This window comes from Polypterus senegalus, chromosome 10 (assembly GCF_016835505.1).
Source record: "Polypterus senegalus isolate Bchr_013 chromosome 10, ASM1683550v1, whole genome shotgun sequence".
In the NCBI taxonomy this organism is placed as follows: Eukaryota; Metazoa; Chordata; class Cladistia; order Polypteriformes; family Polypteridae; genus Polypterus; species Polypterus senegalus.
Window position 1 is genome coordinate 86,705,533 of NC_053163.1, and position 16,137 is coordinate 86,721,669.

The window sequence follows — 16,137 nt, forward strand, 5'->3', positions numbered from 1 at the left end:
TTTAACAGGAATTACTGTGCTATAGACTACTACACATTTTGTCCACATTTATTTTAATGTTCCTTGTTGATTTGTTTATTAAAATGTTACTTGTTTACCCCATGAAAAAGAAGTCACATGTCAAGTTTTTTATTAAAATATTTCATGCAATATTTTTATGCATTTTTGTGTATATCCCATGTTAAAGAGAGATTTGTAGGGGTGGCATGGTGGCAGAGTGGTTAGTGTAGCTGCCTCACAGATCCTGAGTCCTGGATTGGAATTTGAATTAATTGCCTATATAGTATTTGCACATTCTTTGCATAACTTTATGGGTTTACCTCTGTTTAAGTTTGGTGTGTGTGTGAGTGGTTTTTGCAGCGGATGGCATGCTCCTCAGGACTTGCTAGATAAAAGCAAAAACACTATTTTTGATTAGGGGCTGGGTGTTACAGAGACCGACAATAGGCTACAATAGGCCTAAAACTGAACCTAAGACACTTAGCGCTATGAAGCACTATAAGGCTCTGTGAGGAAGCAGTGAAAACTGCTGTGCCACTCTGCAGCACATTTGACATTTTTACCTTCTCATATACAAAGTATAGGGTGAGTATTGGAATCCTCCAAAAATTCCATTTTTAGATTTTGATGAATCTCGACGTTTTAGACCATGAGTCCGAAAATACCATTTTTGGAATTATGTCTGTGTGTCAGTCTGTGTGTGTGTGAGTACCCTTTCACTTAGGTCAATCAAATTTAGCATACAAGTATTAGGTACAAAATGGAGACATCTGTCAACTTTTGGGCTATTTCCTGTAAGCGGAACAGGTACTTTACCTTTTATTCATGCAGTTGCAGAATTGGATTTATTCAGCTTTACTTTTATAACAATTTTTTAATATATTATTAATTTGATATTGGTTTGTTGTTGATGGTTCTTTAATGTACATAATATAAAAACATAATCATTGTCTTGCAGTTTGCTCCTGTAATATCCATCCCCATATTTGAGTATACGAGAAGGTCTAGGGGAGATTACTCTCGGTTTTTTATACTGTATACATACTCTTTTCCACATACATATCAAAGATATGTGTTAGTTAATGATCCCGAAGTTTGTCCCAGTGTGCTTCAGTGTGATCTGGGATGGTGTAGCACTCCATCTTGGACTGCTTTCTGCCTTGTGCCCAGTGTACTCAGTTTAAATCAAGTCCTGGCTCCTGCAACCTTGGACAGGATTTAGCAGCTTTGGAAATGGTTGGATGAAGTTACTTTGAAAGTGCAATTCACAATTGACATCACTGATGCATTATTGTCCTTACACAACAATGGTATGAGAATCCTAGCAATGAAAAAGGAGCCATTTTAGCTAACCTGGCAGAGCGAGTAAAAGCAGGCAGGCAGGCATGTAAATCCACGATATCTGGTTCCCTCCAGTCAGCACTGCATTTTGTCTGCTGTTTATGAGCCTGCAACAGGACATAATGAAAGAGAAATATGTAACCTTTAGCTTGGGGCAAACTCTGCATGCTGTACTTTCCTTTCACTAAGCTTTTGTAGATCATACACACTATAATAGGATGGGAAAGTATATAATCTATTTAATTACGGCAAACATTTTCAGATCCATTGATGAATATCGACTTTGATCCTGTGATCGAGCCTCTCATGCTTGGCTCGTCCTTCTTGTTCAAAATCCAGCTGGGAGAATTTTCACCTTCTAAACTATAATGGCAGATATGTACTGTATTGTGTTCCATGTCACAGGACTAGTTTCACTATGCTCTCTTTGGATTGGGTCATTTGTTTGCTAAAAGGCTATTTACTGTTGATGAGGAGAAATCAACATGAAAGGCACAAACTTTATCACTTCATATTTATTAAAATGTCAGGTCCGGCCATCTTACTGCCACCTATAGCTTTGCAGAGATGTGAACTAACTCAAATTGGAAAGAGAACAGTGATCTTAACAAAAATACAATGTGAATATTCAGAATGTCTATTTATCTCTTCACTTTACCTTCTTTAATCCTTTTCTAAGCACATAGATAAAATCTGTCTATCTGTTTTATAACCATTGTTGGGGTCATGTGGTCAGGTTAGAACCATCAACTGACCTAACAAGCTGTTCTTTGGAATAGGCAAGAACAACCATACCTGTATAACCATGGAAGCTCGTCACAATCCCCTGGCTTGGACTTGAACTACTGCACTATTATTCCATTACATATAACATTCTGAAATCCATTTAAGCCTGTTTGAAGTAGTGAGGGGCCAGGGCCTATGTCAGTAGCATCGACACCAAGGAAGGAACCAACCCTGGATTGGAATCATATCATATAGTCAAATTGGTCTAGTTTCCATATCTGCTAGGAAACCGTTCTTGTCTTTGGGGATCCAGGAAGAAAACCTACGCAGGCAGAGAGATGCTGAACTGTTCAGTGAAATGAACATTGGAGTTAAAGAAATGCTAGTTAAAAATCAAAATTTCATTAATATTTAAACTTGCACAGCAAAAGCTTTTAGGCAGCAACAGTACTTCAGGATTTTGACATTAAAAAGATAAATTTATATTCATCATAAATGCTTGGCAATGTCAACAGGGATTTGGTTTTTGCTTGTTTATAGCCTGCAGGGTCATTATTGTCATGTGTACAGTGTACAGTGAAATTTGTACCTGAATGTGCTAATCACTTAGCAAGTTTAATTACTTTTCCTCTAGACTTCATCTTCCTTGACTAAAAAATCTGAATATATTTGTAATTAACAGACAAAGTACAAATTTTATGTATGTTTTCTAAGTTATTAGAAAACTAACCTACATTTATATGTCCCATGTATATTTCTGTTTTTAACTTTACCCCAGTCCTCAATGTATCTATGAGGCATTTGACTAAAGTATTGTTGGCTTCAGCACAAAAAAATGTCATGCAAGTTACCCTCCTGACTCATCTTTGGTAAGTAGTCTCACCCCGGGACAAAAGGGTTCCCTGTTTCTAATGGTTTCTTTCTGTTACTGCATCCAGCAGAAGATGCCCAGTGCGGACAATTGACTCCGCCCCTTCCAGTCTGAGGAGTATAAAGGTAAGGCTTTCACAGAAGGTGGCATCTCATTCAAGACAGATGCTTGAGAGAGACAGAGCTCCAAATAGACCTTATCGCTGTTGATTCCCAGTAGTGATCGGCTTATGGTTTGTTGTAGCTCCATTGTGCGCCATTTTTGTTTAAGGCCACAAATGAATACTAAATGGATGACTCAGTTGACACCCCAACATTTTTTACATACAGTTGTCTTACCTCGCTCGGCCACACCATACATGTCATGATACAAGATTTAAATGATGGTAGCACATCCTATCAGGAAACTTTGTGGCTTGATCATTAGCCTACAAACAGATGTACTGTATATAGGACGAGGCTGAGCTGTTTACTGCAATTTATTGCTTAGTATTATAAATTTTTAACATCGTTATTTACAGAAAATCTGTTTATGGGATTTCTTTATTATATTTACTTTAAATATCTCTCAGTATCTTAAGTAATAAAAGTTGTAGAAGGTCTGATACTATTCCAGTTATTATTAATAAGTACAATGTATAATTTGTAATGACTTAAAAAAAATGAACAATATCACTACTGTATTGTGGCTGTTTTGTCATTTTTTAAAGGTTATAATTGCTGCAACATATGTGGCTAGGTCCAGTCAGATACCACAAAGGTGAAGTGCCATCGTAATTAATAATATGCATCAATTACTTTTTTTGCAATATAAAGCTATAAAGTCTGTGTGAATATAGACAACGTGTTCTTATTTTAATTTACAACCAAAAGCCGCTTTCGTAATGTCAAGATAAGAAATCAAAAAGGTTAAACTGCATCTGCAAGGCTCCCATTATGGAATTGTACACATCTGAATCACTTGACGCATTTCTTATCAATAGATAACTCCGCCAAGATTGAAATGATCAGTAAAATAACAAACCCTATACATAAAAATATCTAGATTTATATTTTTATTGCATTTATTAAAATCTACACAAAGAGTAAATATAAACAGGCCATTTTAATTTAATTATGCAAGTCTCTCGGATCTCATATTACATTCCTTAAATATTAAAAAGCAATTGTCTTAAACCATTTTAATAGTGTTTCTTGGCAGTTGCCAAGTGTAAAACTATTACATTTTTCTCAGTGTTCATGTAAATTTTAATCGATTTATTTTGGTTTTCTCCCACGGCCCAAACATGTGCAGTTTAGGCTAAGTGCCGCCTGTCGTGTGTGTGAATTTGCCCGTAGCTGTTTTGCATTGGATGTTGTTTGAATAGGCTGCAACACATTTGGTTTGGTTTATCTTCATTTTCACTGCCCTCTTTACATTTGCACCTTCTCTCTTTAGTCCTGTGGATATTCTGCTACCATCCTCAAGCTCAATGACATACACATAGAGACAGCCTAAGGTAGCACAGGTGCAGTGTGGGTATGTGTATCTAGTATTCAGTTTGATTACACCTTGTGCCTGACCTCACATTTAATATACTGTATGTAGGTTTCGAATATGAATGAATAAGTGAATCATTTGATTGATTAATAATGTTATGCTATTAAATAACAATTTATTTAATAAGACTTGTTATTACTTCCTGAAATAAGTTCTGGTAACACTTATTTTCAAAATTGTAAATGAAAGGACATTAAATATGTATCAGGAGTGAAAAATACATTTGGATGTGTGTTAGATTCTTGTAAGAAATCCTCCCTGACATGTGTATTATTCAGCTTTTGTATAGCAGGAATGATTTGCTCTTCCACACCCCTAAGTAAATTGCAGAATTTGAACAAACAATCATGTATTGTCATCACACTGCTACTCACATTCTGCTGATTTCATAAAAGAGCTATTTGGCCTCCGGTAATGAAGCGTAACACACCCTACTAGAAAAACTCCAAAGCAGCAGTAACCAGAAAGAATGGGTACACAGTACAGACACACTCTAATTAGTCAATGTCTGTGACAAGTTGAACTTTTAAGATGACCATAAATACAACAATTAGCCCTTTAAGATGATTAGGTCATCCTTTGTTTTAATAGCAGTCCATTTAGGCTGAACGTCTACAACACGCCTTTTACTCCTTGTTCATTCTTGGCCAGGTGACGTTGGCATTGGGTGTGTATCCTAGTACTGTACTGTCTTAGTGTGGGTTTCCTTAAAGGCATTTTTTTGCCATTTTTAATTTGCCTGCTCTCTCTCTGTGTGTGTGTGTGTGCTTCACTTGTGTATGTCATGCAACAAGTGACAAATTTCAGACTTTTTAAAATTGCTCTCAGTTTTGTTATCTATAAAATTACAATTTACAGTCCCATGAGTTCCAGTGCACCTTGCTGCTGCAATACTGCATTTCACACAAGTCACAGATTAGGAGCCAGCTTCTACCTACAGTATATGTGGATTAAAGTTTAATTGAATTGTTTCTACATTGAATGTTTATCTAGAAATGGCATTTATGAAAAAGATACCAAGATTCACATATTTATTCACAAAACTGGCTTTGTTTTTCTGAGCTTGCTTTTTAAAGGTTTTGATCAGATTTCTTTAGGGAGGTATTCAGGAATGACAGGTCATGGAAAGGATGAAACGTCAGATACCCACTGCGTCATCCCGGTTACTTGAATAAAGTCCAACAAGAAGCACACCTCTTGGCATTTGTGCAAGAAGCCCTTTTTGGCAAATAATAATAAAAGTATTCGGTCCTTTGCCACTGAATTAAGTGTTGTTTACGGGTCGCTCTGATCACAAAGGACACCTCCTTCTGGGCAGCTGGACTTCTTGTACTGCACAAACCAAAAAGTGTGTGGTGCGGTGCCCTCACTGAGCAGTTTTTTCGGAGCTGTGGAGAGAGAAGGAGAAAAGAATGTTGGTGACAGCAGCCATTATCACCCTGGTGAGTTATCACATATCCTGATCAAGCATGTGAGCAGATCCTCTGATTTGCATGAGTGACAGCAGTCACTTGATGATGGTAGAAATGGAATTAATTCGATGGTAGGACTCTATTTTCTGCATTCACAGCTCCAGGAGTTCAAATTCTGACCTGGTGGTTGTCCATTTTGCCTCAACGTCTGAATGGTTTTCCTTCCACATTCCAAAGATGTACTTGCTAGAATATTTGTAAAGGTATGAATGAATATGACCTGTAACGGATTGGCATCCTGTCAAGGGCTGGTTCCTGTCTTGCACCTAATGTTGCTGGGAATTGGATTCAATTCTCAGTAACCCTGTATTGGTGTAAATGTGAACAAAATAAACGACAAATTAAATTAATGAAGTAGAGGCTCCTGTTTTGGCCATATTCACATGTCCATTGGTGCCTTTTTATTGATAGCTGTCATTTTATACAATGCTAGAAAATAAACAAGAGAACAAAATGTATTCTTCAAAAAAATTAGTAGTTTAAAGACCTTTGAGGGCTAAAACCTTTGATAACACATTGATCAATTAACTTTCTTCATCTATATATCCTGTTCCTTTGCTGACACTCAACTCTCCGATCGTCTTATAAAAATGAATTACGCTTGGTTGTCGGTGACAACTGCAACAACAACAACAACAACATTTATTTATATAGCACATTTTCATACAAAAAGTATCTCAAAGTGCTTTACATACTGAAGAAAAGAAAAATAAAAGACACAGAAAAGGAGTAAGGTCCGATGGCCAGGGTGGACAGAAAAAAAACTCCAGACGGCTGGAGAAAAAAATTAAATCTGCAGGGGTTCCAGGCCATGGGACCGCCCAGTCCCCTCTGGGCATTCTACCTAACATAAATGAAATAGTCCTCTTTGTAGTTGGGGTTCTCACGGAGTCACTTGATGTTGATGGTCATACAGACTTCTGGCTTTTAATCCATCCATCATTGTTGGAACATCACGATGCTTTGAGTAGATGCGCCACCACCAAAAGGATACCGGAAAAGGAAACAGAAGAGAGAGTAGGGGTTAGTAGAGATTTTAGAGCCACCATGAATAGTTATTATGATGAGTTGGATATACAGAGTATCAGGATTTTAATTACAGTGAAATTATGAGAAGGCCATGTTAAAGTAATGTGTTTTCAGCAGTGTTTTAAAGTGCTCCACTGTATCAGCCTGGCGAATTCCTATTGGCAGGCTATTCCAGATTTTAGGTGCATAACAGCAGAAGGCCGCCTCACCACTTCTTTTAAGTTTTGTTCTTGGAATTCTAAGGAGATACTCATTTGAGGATCTGAGGTTACGATTTGGAATATAAGGTGTCAGACATTCCGAGATTATTTAAGGTTTTAAAAACCATAAGCAGAATTTTAAAGTCAATTCTGAATGACACAATTCTAATTGAGTAAAGATGAAAATTAAAGTCCAGAACTGACACTTGAATAAAATAACTGGCTGAAACAAAAGTCATCAACAAGAAAAAGGAGGGCAACAAGGCCATGTTTGAAAATCCCCATAAAGCAAATCAGCAAAGTTATAAAGCAAACAAAGATAAAAGGTGATGTGCATGAAAGCAAAATGCAAGGTCCAGTTATAAAGTGGATATTATACCATTCAGATGAACAGGAAATAAAAGATCCAATGTGGTTAACATTTTAATGAGACTCATGGCTCTGCTCCACCCCATGGCTCTGAATTGGATGAAGCCGTTTTGAAAATGAATGGAAGTAAACATATTCAGCCCAGGTTACTGTGTCAGTTTCTCTTTTTTAAGGGCCCTAGAGTGCTGCCTTCACCTTCACTTTATGTTAACTCATTACGTATACTTGTCATGTTCCAGTGTGGAGAAGGTATTTTAGTGCAGCATTATCTTTAACCAGGATCAGATTGTGGTCTTGTGCTCTTGTTGGAGAGCTGGCTTTAAGTCAATAGATGGCATCAAGTTTAAATGTACATTAAGAATGCCTGTCTGTCTATATATCGTGAGCATCACTCGAGAATGGCTCAACCAATTTACGTGACAATTTGCATGTATATTTTCCTCGGTTGTTATCATAGTAAAGGCTACTTTTATTTTCTACAGGGGGTGCATTTTGGGAGCAACTTCTTTGAGAAATCTTGTTATGCTACACAATTTTCTTACATTTTTAGTCGCAAATCAAGGATGCATACGAACAGTTTGTCATGAAAATTTAATTTAGGGACAAATTAAAGGTAGGCCCACAGTGTACACATTGCCTTGGGGCAAATATGACAGTTAAACATTTTCGCTGTGGGAATATCTTGCCAGATCTAGCCATTCATATTGTGTAGAATAAAGACAGTATGCTTTGCTACTTCTGTTTCTTTTTTTTTAATTCATTTTCAAATAGTATGTCTTCTAGAAAGCAAACTAATTGAAATCAAAGATCGGTTTATACCAGAAGAAGAAGAACAACAACATTTATTTCTATAGCACGTTTTCATACAAATTATGTAGCTCAAAGTGCTTTACAAGATAAAGAAAGAAAAAAGAAAACAATATGTAAAAATTAGGCAATACTAATTAACATAGAATAAAAGTAAGGTCATATGGCCAGGGAGGACAGAAAAAACAACAAAAAACTCCAGAGAGCTGGAGAAAAAAAAAAATCTGCAGGGGTTCCACGGTCACGAGACCACCCAGCCCCCATGGAGCATTCTACCTAACATAAATGATCTCAGTCAGTCCTCATGGTTTTCAGGGTTCACATAGAAGAACTTGATGATGATGGTCATGTGGACCTCTGACCTTTAATTCATCAATGTAGGGACTGCAGGGTGCCTTGATCAGAAAAACAGAAAAAGAACACCAGAGGAAGTAGGGGTTATTACGGATTGTGGAGCCATGATAAAAACATGATAATTAAATGCATATTCAGAATATCAGGGTTACACTAAAATTAAGTTATGAGAAAGCCAAGTTAAAATAATGTGTTTTCAGCAGTGTTTTAAAGTGCTCCACTGTATTAGCCTGGTGAATACCTATTGGTAAGCAATTCCAGATTTTAGATGCATAACAGCAGAAGGCTGCCTCACCACTTCTTTTAAGTTTAGCTCTTGGAATTCTAAGTAGACACTCATTTGAAGATCTGAGGTTACGATTACAAGTGTGAGGTGAGAGGCGTTCCAAAGTATACGATGGAGCGAGATTATTTAAGGCTTTGTAAGCTATAAGCAGTATTTTAAAGTCAATTCGAAATGACACGGGTAACCAGTGTAGTGATATCAAAACTGGAGAGATGTGCTCGTGTTTTCTTTTCCTAGTTAAGATTCTAGCAGCTGCATTCTGCACTCATTGCAATCGATTGATGTCTTTTTTGGGTTGTCCTGAGAGGAGTGCGTTACAGTAATCTAGTCAACGGAAGACAAAAACGTGAACTAATTTTTCAGCATCTTGCAAAGTTATAAGGGGTCTAATTTTTGCTGTAGAAAGTGTCTGATGTGATATTCTGAAAGCCAAGAATGGCAGAACAGCCATTTGAAACTGTACATTGAGAGTTATAGCTCTTCACCTCCACTTAATAGTGGCTTAAATATTGACATCGCTTCATCCCAGGAATACCTCTGATTCCGAATAATTTTCTGTTCTCTTTTAAACGTCTTTGGTTTCCTATTTGGGTATACTTTGCTGTTACCATAAACAAATCACAAGGTCAGATGCCCTAAAATTGTGAGCATTGATTTAAGGATGGATTGTTTCTCTCATGTGTCGCTTTATGTTGCTTGCTCATGAGTGACATCAAATTGGTCTCTGCCTATGTAATCCCAGTAGGGCGTGTTGTTCAACAATGGCTCAGTCCGACAGTGGAGCATCAATGTTCATTTGACCTTGGTGGATTGATTGACTGACCTCTCTCTCTCTCTCATTTCTCCTAGGGCACGAAGCAGAAAATGGCCGACAGTGGGGTAACTCACGTTGAAATCGTAGTTGAAGAACTCCAGGCACTCGACGAACAGATTCAGAAACTCCTGTCCCGACGGAGATACCTTAGAGATCTGAAGGCCCGGCTGTTGGATAAACCGTCCTTGCCATCTGGAACCGGCGAAACATCAACCCCACGTTGTGACGACCTCACCCCCGCGTCTCGTAGGAGCGACGCTGCTGATGACCTCGGTGGATTTCAGCTATGCAGGCGCGGGTTCAAGGCCAGAGCACCTCCATCGGCACAGGCGAGCATCCTATCTCAGAACCGGTTTGACCCTCTCCGCGTACCCATTTCGCCTTCAGCCCCTGGTGATGTAATAGTGGTAGGTGATTCTATCGTTAGAAACCTTAATGTCGCATGCCCTAATGCAAAATCATTTGTTTCTTGTTTTCCCGGTGCTTGTGTCCGAGATGTAATCAGACGTGCGCCAGCAGTCTACAAAAACACAAGGAGAGGGCAGTTGGAGCAATCGTCTTGCATGCCGGCGTAAACGATATAAGGCACTGGCAATCAGAAATCCTGAAGGCTGACTTTGCAGCTTTTATTAAAGACACGAAGGAGAGGACCCCATCGGCAAAGATCTTTGTTTCGGGTCCACTACGTCAGATGATTCAACAAGTACTACAGTCGTCTGCTAGGATTGAACGACTGGCTACAGGGTTTCTGCAAGAAGAAGGATGTAGGTTTCATCAACAATTGGAATCTCTTTTTGGAAAGGCCGCGTCTCTTCAAGCGTGATGGCCTGCATCTGAACAGTTTCGGCGCACGGGTCCTCTCCGAAAACTTATCGAAGGTAATTCGTTTTTCTTGACTATCTATCTCTGCTCTTAACCCCTTCCGAAATGATACTGTTGTGCTAGGACATGATAAGTGTTTAATAGAATCTTCCGTTAAAGTGCACAACATTAATACTGTAATAAGCAATCTCAATGCACGTAGAAAATCTAGGAAATACGGCATAAACTCCAATAATCTAATTTCAATTACTATTTTAGAGGAACAATGTATTAAAACTATAAAAACAGATCACAGATTAAACAAAAAATACACACAGAGCGGCGCTAATAAAATAATTTAGTTCCTATTCCAAATATCAATAACGCATATAGTATTCATCTTGCACCTCGAAACATTAAATATGGCACTATTGAATGTTAGAGCTTTAACTAACAAAAAGTTTTTTATCAACGATCTTATTAGTGATAAAAAAATAGATTTTATTGCACTAAGTGAAACATGGCTTAGCTCAGATGGCGCGGCAGTTTTAATCGAATCTGGGCCTCCGGATTACAGTTTTACTTGTGCAGACCGCCAGGGGAAAAAGGGAGGCGGATTGGCTAACATTTACTCAAGCCGATTAAAATGTAAAGATGTTAGTTTTGGTAAGTTCAAGTCCTTGGAGTATCTCGCCGTTGTTGTTCATGGAGATTCTCAAGTTCTAGTATTATCCGTGTATAGACCTCCTAAATATAACGCGTCTTTTTTTGAGGAATTCTCTGACTTAATGTCAATTTTAATTACTAACTATGACACACTCCTAATAGTTGGCGACTTTAATTTTCATATAAATAATCAGTGTGATCTAAAAGTAAAAGAATTTATGAACCTCCTGGATTCTTTTGATTTGAGACAACTGACATCATGACAAGGAGTCTTTGTCTGTAACGGTTAATAAAATGCTTCTTTTTCTTCTTCTCTGCTGTTGTTAGTTGTTGTTGTGTAGCACTGGATCAGGAATACGTTTGCATGTGTACCTTTAAGTCTCAACTGGCTTCCATTTCAACAGTGACCTTTCTATCCCCATTTTCAGTATGAATGCCACTCCCTCACGGCATCCCAGAGTACAACTCAATTCCTTGACGTGGTCTTAGACCTCTCAGCGTAGTTCATCTATGCTCAATGGTTCCTAGTATGTGTAAATTGTAGGGTCACATTTCTGCTGTAACCTGTGCTAATTTACCTTCATGATGTGCACATTCCAGTGGACTGTGGAATTGGAATTTGATTGTTCTTAGCTTAGTCTTGGTGGTGTTTAGGGTCACCCTCTTCATGGCACTAGCTTTATTATGGATTTCACTACTGGCCATGTCTCATTACGTAGCTCCAGTAGGCTCCTTGCATTCAGTTATAAATGTGTTCATTATTGTCATTCCTGCAAGTCAGCACTGTTAGCCCTAAGGTTAACTCCCAAGATCTAAAGGAGTGGTGGATCACATTTTTACTGGACCCCGCTCTTTGACTGGTCTGACTTGGATGGCCCTACCAGGAGCCCTAGGTTTAGTTCAGCATAGCTGTCCAAGTCCCCGAGGCACACTAGCTTCTTAACCACACAAAGGTATCGATCCTCTAGGGAGGTTGTACAGTATACAATGCATCAGGAAAGTATTCACAGCGCATCACTTTTTCCACATTTTATTACGTTACAGCCTTATTCCAAAATGGATTAAATTCATTTTTTTCCTCAGAATTCTACACACAACACCCCACAATGACAACCTGAAAAAAGTTTACTTGAGATTTTTGTAAATTTGTTAAAAATAAAAAAATTGAGAAATCACATGTACATAAGTATTCACAGCCTTTGCCATGAAGCTCAAAACTGAGCTCAGGTGCATCCTGTTCCCCTTGATCATCCTTGAGATGTTTCTGCAGCTTAATTGGAGTCCACCTGTGGTAAATTCAGTTGATTGGACATGATTTGGAAAGGCTCACACCTGTCTATATAAGGTCCCACAGTTGACACTTCATGTCAGAGCACAAACCAAGCATGAAGTCAAAGGAATTGTCTGTAGACCTCCGAGACAGGATTGTCTCGAGGCACAAATCTGGGAAAGGTTACAGAAAAATTTCTGCTGCTTTGAAGGTCCCATTGAGCACAGTGGCCTCCATCATATACAAGTAGAAGAAGTTCAAACCACCAGGACTCTTCCTAGAGCTGGCCAGGCATCTAAACTGAGCGATCAGGGGAGAAGGGCCTTAGTCAGGGAGGTGACCAAGAACCCGATGGAAAATCTCTGAAGAGATCTTAAAATGGCTGTGCACCGATACTTCCCATCCAACTTGATGGAGCTTTAGAGGTGCTGCAAAGAGGAATGGGCGAAACTGGCCAAGGATAGGTGTGCCAAGCTTGTGGCATCATATTCAAAAAGACTTGAGGCTGTAATTGCTGCCAAAGGTGCATCAACAAATTATTGAGCAAAGGCTGTGAATACTTGTGTACATGTGATTTCTCAGTTTTTTTATTTTTAATAAATTTGCAAAACCTCAAGTAAACTTTTTCACGTTGTCATTATGGGGTGTTGTGTGTAGAATTCTGAGGAAAAAAATGAATTTAATCCATTTTGGAATAAGGCTGTAACGTAACAAAATGTGGAAAAAGTGATGTGCTGTGAATACTTTCCGGATGCACTGTATATCCGACCTGCAGTGCCACTACTTTTAGATCAACACAGATGTTCCAGTTGTAGATGTTGTACTGAGGAATTGTAAGAGAGGAATTACAAAAACAGGTTATTGCAATAAAAAAGAATGTGATAGAGTGATCAGCAGGCCAAAGTCCATAAGATAACATACTGGACAAAAATGTTCATTATGCAGTGTCATTGGCTTAGCATGTCACACATTAAGATGATGATAGAAGAACTTTGAATGCCATCTGCATGATTTGCCTGTCTTCTTCTTCCTGAAGAACTGTTGGTTATTCTTATAGCCATTGCTGACAGCACTCATGCTCTGTCTCCTCCATATATAAAACTGAGAAACCATTCAGCTTCACACATCAGTGATTCAGCCTCGATACTCTCCGTAGCAGGGGTCTCTAACTCTAACATCCGGTTCTGGAGGGCCCCCATGGCTGAAAGGTTTTCATTCTAACCCTTTTCTTAATTAGTGCAATGCTTCTGCTGCTAATTCACTTCTTTTGAATCAATTTTAATTAACTTGTTTTTTTAAGATTTAAGATTTAAACAGAAATGAAGAATGAGAAGTGAGTGAGCCAACAGAAGACCAACTAAGTCAGGGCCTCAAATGCCAACTAATTTCACTCCAACCAGTTGCTTAATTAGGTGCTGATTCTGGTTGTTAATTAAACCCATTCTTTAATTCTATGGCTTGTTGCTGCTCTCATTGTGCAATAGCAGACATTTCTGAAATTGTGGATTTTCTGTTTTCTAAGAGCAGATCAGCATTCCTGAGACCTTCATCTTTCTTTATTTTCAGATATTGTACGATGGTCACAGTTTGCAGGTCCTGTTTTGGCTCATTTTGTGTCTCATTATTGTTTGGCTGCTAATTAAGGAAAAATAACCAATTAAGGGGTCTGAATCTTCAAGAGCAAATCAATTAAAATTAATTCAAAAGAAGTGAATCAGCAGCAAAAACAGGTCACTAAGTAAGAAAAGGGTTAGAATGAAAACCTGCAGCCACTGCGGCCCTCCAGGACTGAAGTTGGGGACCCCTTCTCTGTAGCTACAGACATGTTATGACTTCACCACTGGTGAAAATTTGGCTTTCAAACAAAACCTGTTCTGACTAATACAATAAGTGAGTATATATATATAAAAAAAACAGACATGATGAAGGTTAAAACATTTTTTAAATGACATAACATTCTAGAGTACTATTAGTAGAAACTTTAGATGCCCTCACAGATAGAGGAGTCGAATGCAAGAAGAGAACAGGTATCTAATTGTATGAATGACGATTTAGGACTAGCCTATCAAAAAATGAGAGAAGAAGAAAAACAAAACATTTCCCTTAATGAACTGCAATGAAGATCCAGATCAGATAAATTACAACAACCTTCTGTGTTTCTTTTGGAAGCTGTAAGCCACAAAACCATTCAAATCTTAAAAAAGATTCCACACGTCACTACAGATGCTGTCTACTTGTATTACATCCTTAGGTCAAATATTTGTGTATAGTTAGTTACGCTTCATGGAAGAAAAAATCTAAAAATGCCAATCCGTCAATAAAAAAAAAAAAGAGAGAGAATGAAAACCTAAACACATACAAACGCTGCACTCAGGACATCACACAGTCGTGCCCCAATTCTGGCACCTGCATTGCTTACCACAGCACGTGCACATCCCAAAGACCAACAGATTTTCAATAGATGTGTTAGCAGGGGTCCTCAGTCACAGTCCTGGTGGGCCATAGTGGTTACAGGTTTGTGTTCTAACCCGGCTGCTTACTTAGAAAGCAATTCTTGCCAATAATTTAATTTCTTCACTTGTTAGTGCTCTAACTCTGCCATGTCCTGTCATTCTCATATCCTAGATTTTCTTCCCCTTTCTAAGGATATCATCCAAATGATTTGAAGTCTAAAATGGACGAGTAATTCTCAGTCCTTCGCTTTTTTCTCTTCACTTTCCTTCCAAGTATTTAATTAAACCAAATAGTGCACGATAAATACACACATATGTAAATGGAAACAAGCTAAATGGAGAAATGCTGGTCTCTTTTTGTCATTTGCATGTTATTGCTAATTAGGAGCCATTAAAAACTGAATGAATAGAGCCGTTTAAGATTAAAATAAGCAATAAGGGTTCAAGATCTTAATGAGTGAGAAGCAGAAGTGTGGTCCAGATTTAATTATGCAGATCTCGATCATCTTGGATGATTTTGATTTATGCAGGGACGATTCCAGTTTGGCGCAAAGATGATTCTTCATGTCGTCAGTTCGCACACTTCTCGATGGTCCGGGATTTTTCGGGTGATTTTCTATGTAATAAACTTAATAAGTTATAGCGTAATGAAAATTGCATAATTAGATTTGCACCACTCTATAGAGCAATGCATGCTTCTTATTAAGCAACTGGGTTGGAGCAAAAACCTGCAGCCACTGCGGCCCTCCAGGACCGTGATGGAGGACCCCTGTGTTAGGGTGTGATGTTAAGCTGGTCCTCCAACTTGCAGGGAAATCTCAGGGGTTGGTGGCAGGATTGGCACTCCAGCCACTGTAAAAAACCTCACCCTGCTCAACTCCATTCGAACTTGTCTGGTGCTCAGGTGGCACCCATTGCATGACGGCACTCTCTCTGCCAGCCAGAGTGCTGGGGTCTTCAACATCTGCTACCGAATTTAGTAAAGCCTGACTGTGGTCACACAGTTGTTCTTGGATATCTTCCATGTCAAAATCACAACATCCATTAAAATTGTAAGTAACACTGGAAAGCCTTCTTTGGCTTGCTATGGAAATTGTATTATAATGGCTGTAAAATTAAAGCTGTAGAGCGCTGTAAAA

The 16,137-nt window shown here is 38.5% G+C and overlaps 1 long non-coding RNA gene across 1 annotated transcript in view; it reads left to right on the forward strand.

The window, feature by feature from the left end:
- Positions 1-9,884, forward strand: part of LOC120537284 — a 90,758-nt gene extending 80,874 nt beyond the window's left edge. The window contains exon 4 of the long non-coding RNA XR_005635288.1: positions 9,844-9,884. This is a non-coding gene — a long non-coding RNA (uncharacterized LOC120537284). The remainder of the gene's footprint in view (positions 1-9,843) is intronic.
- Positions 9,885-16,137: the final 6,253 nt, after the last annotated feature.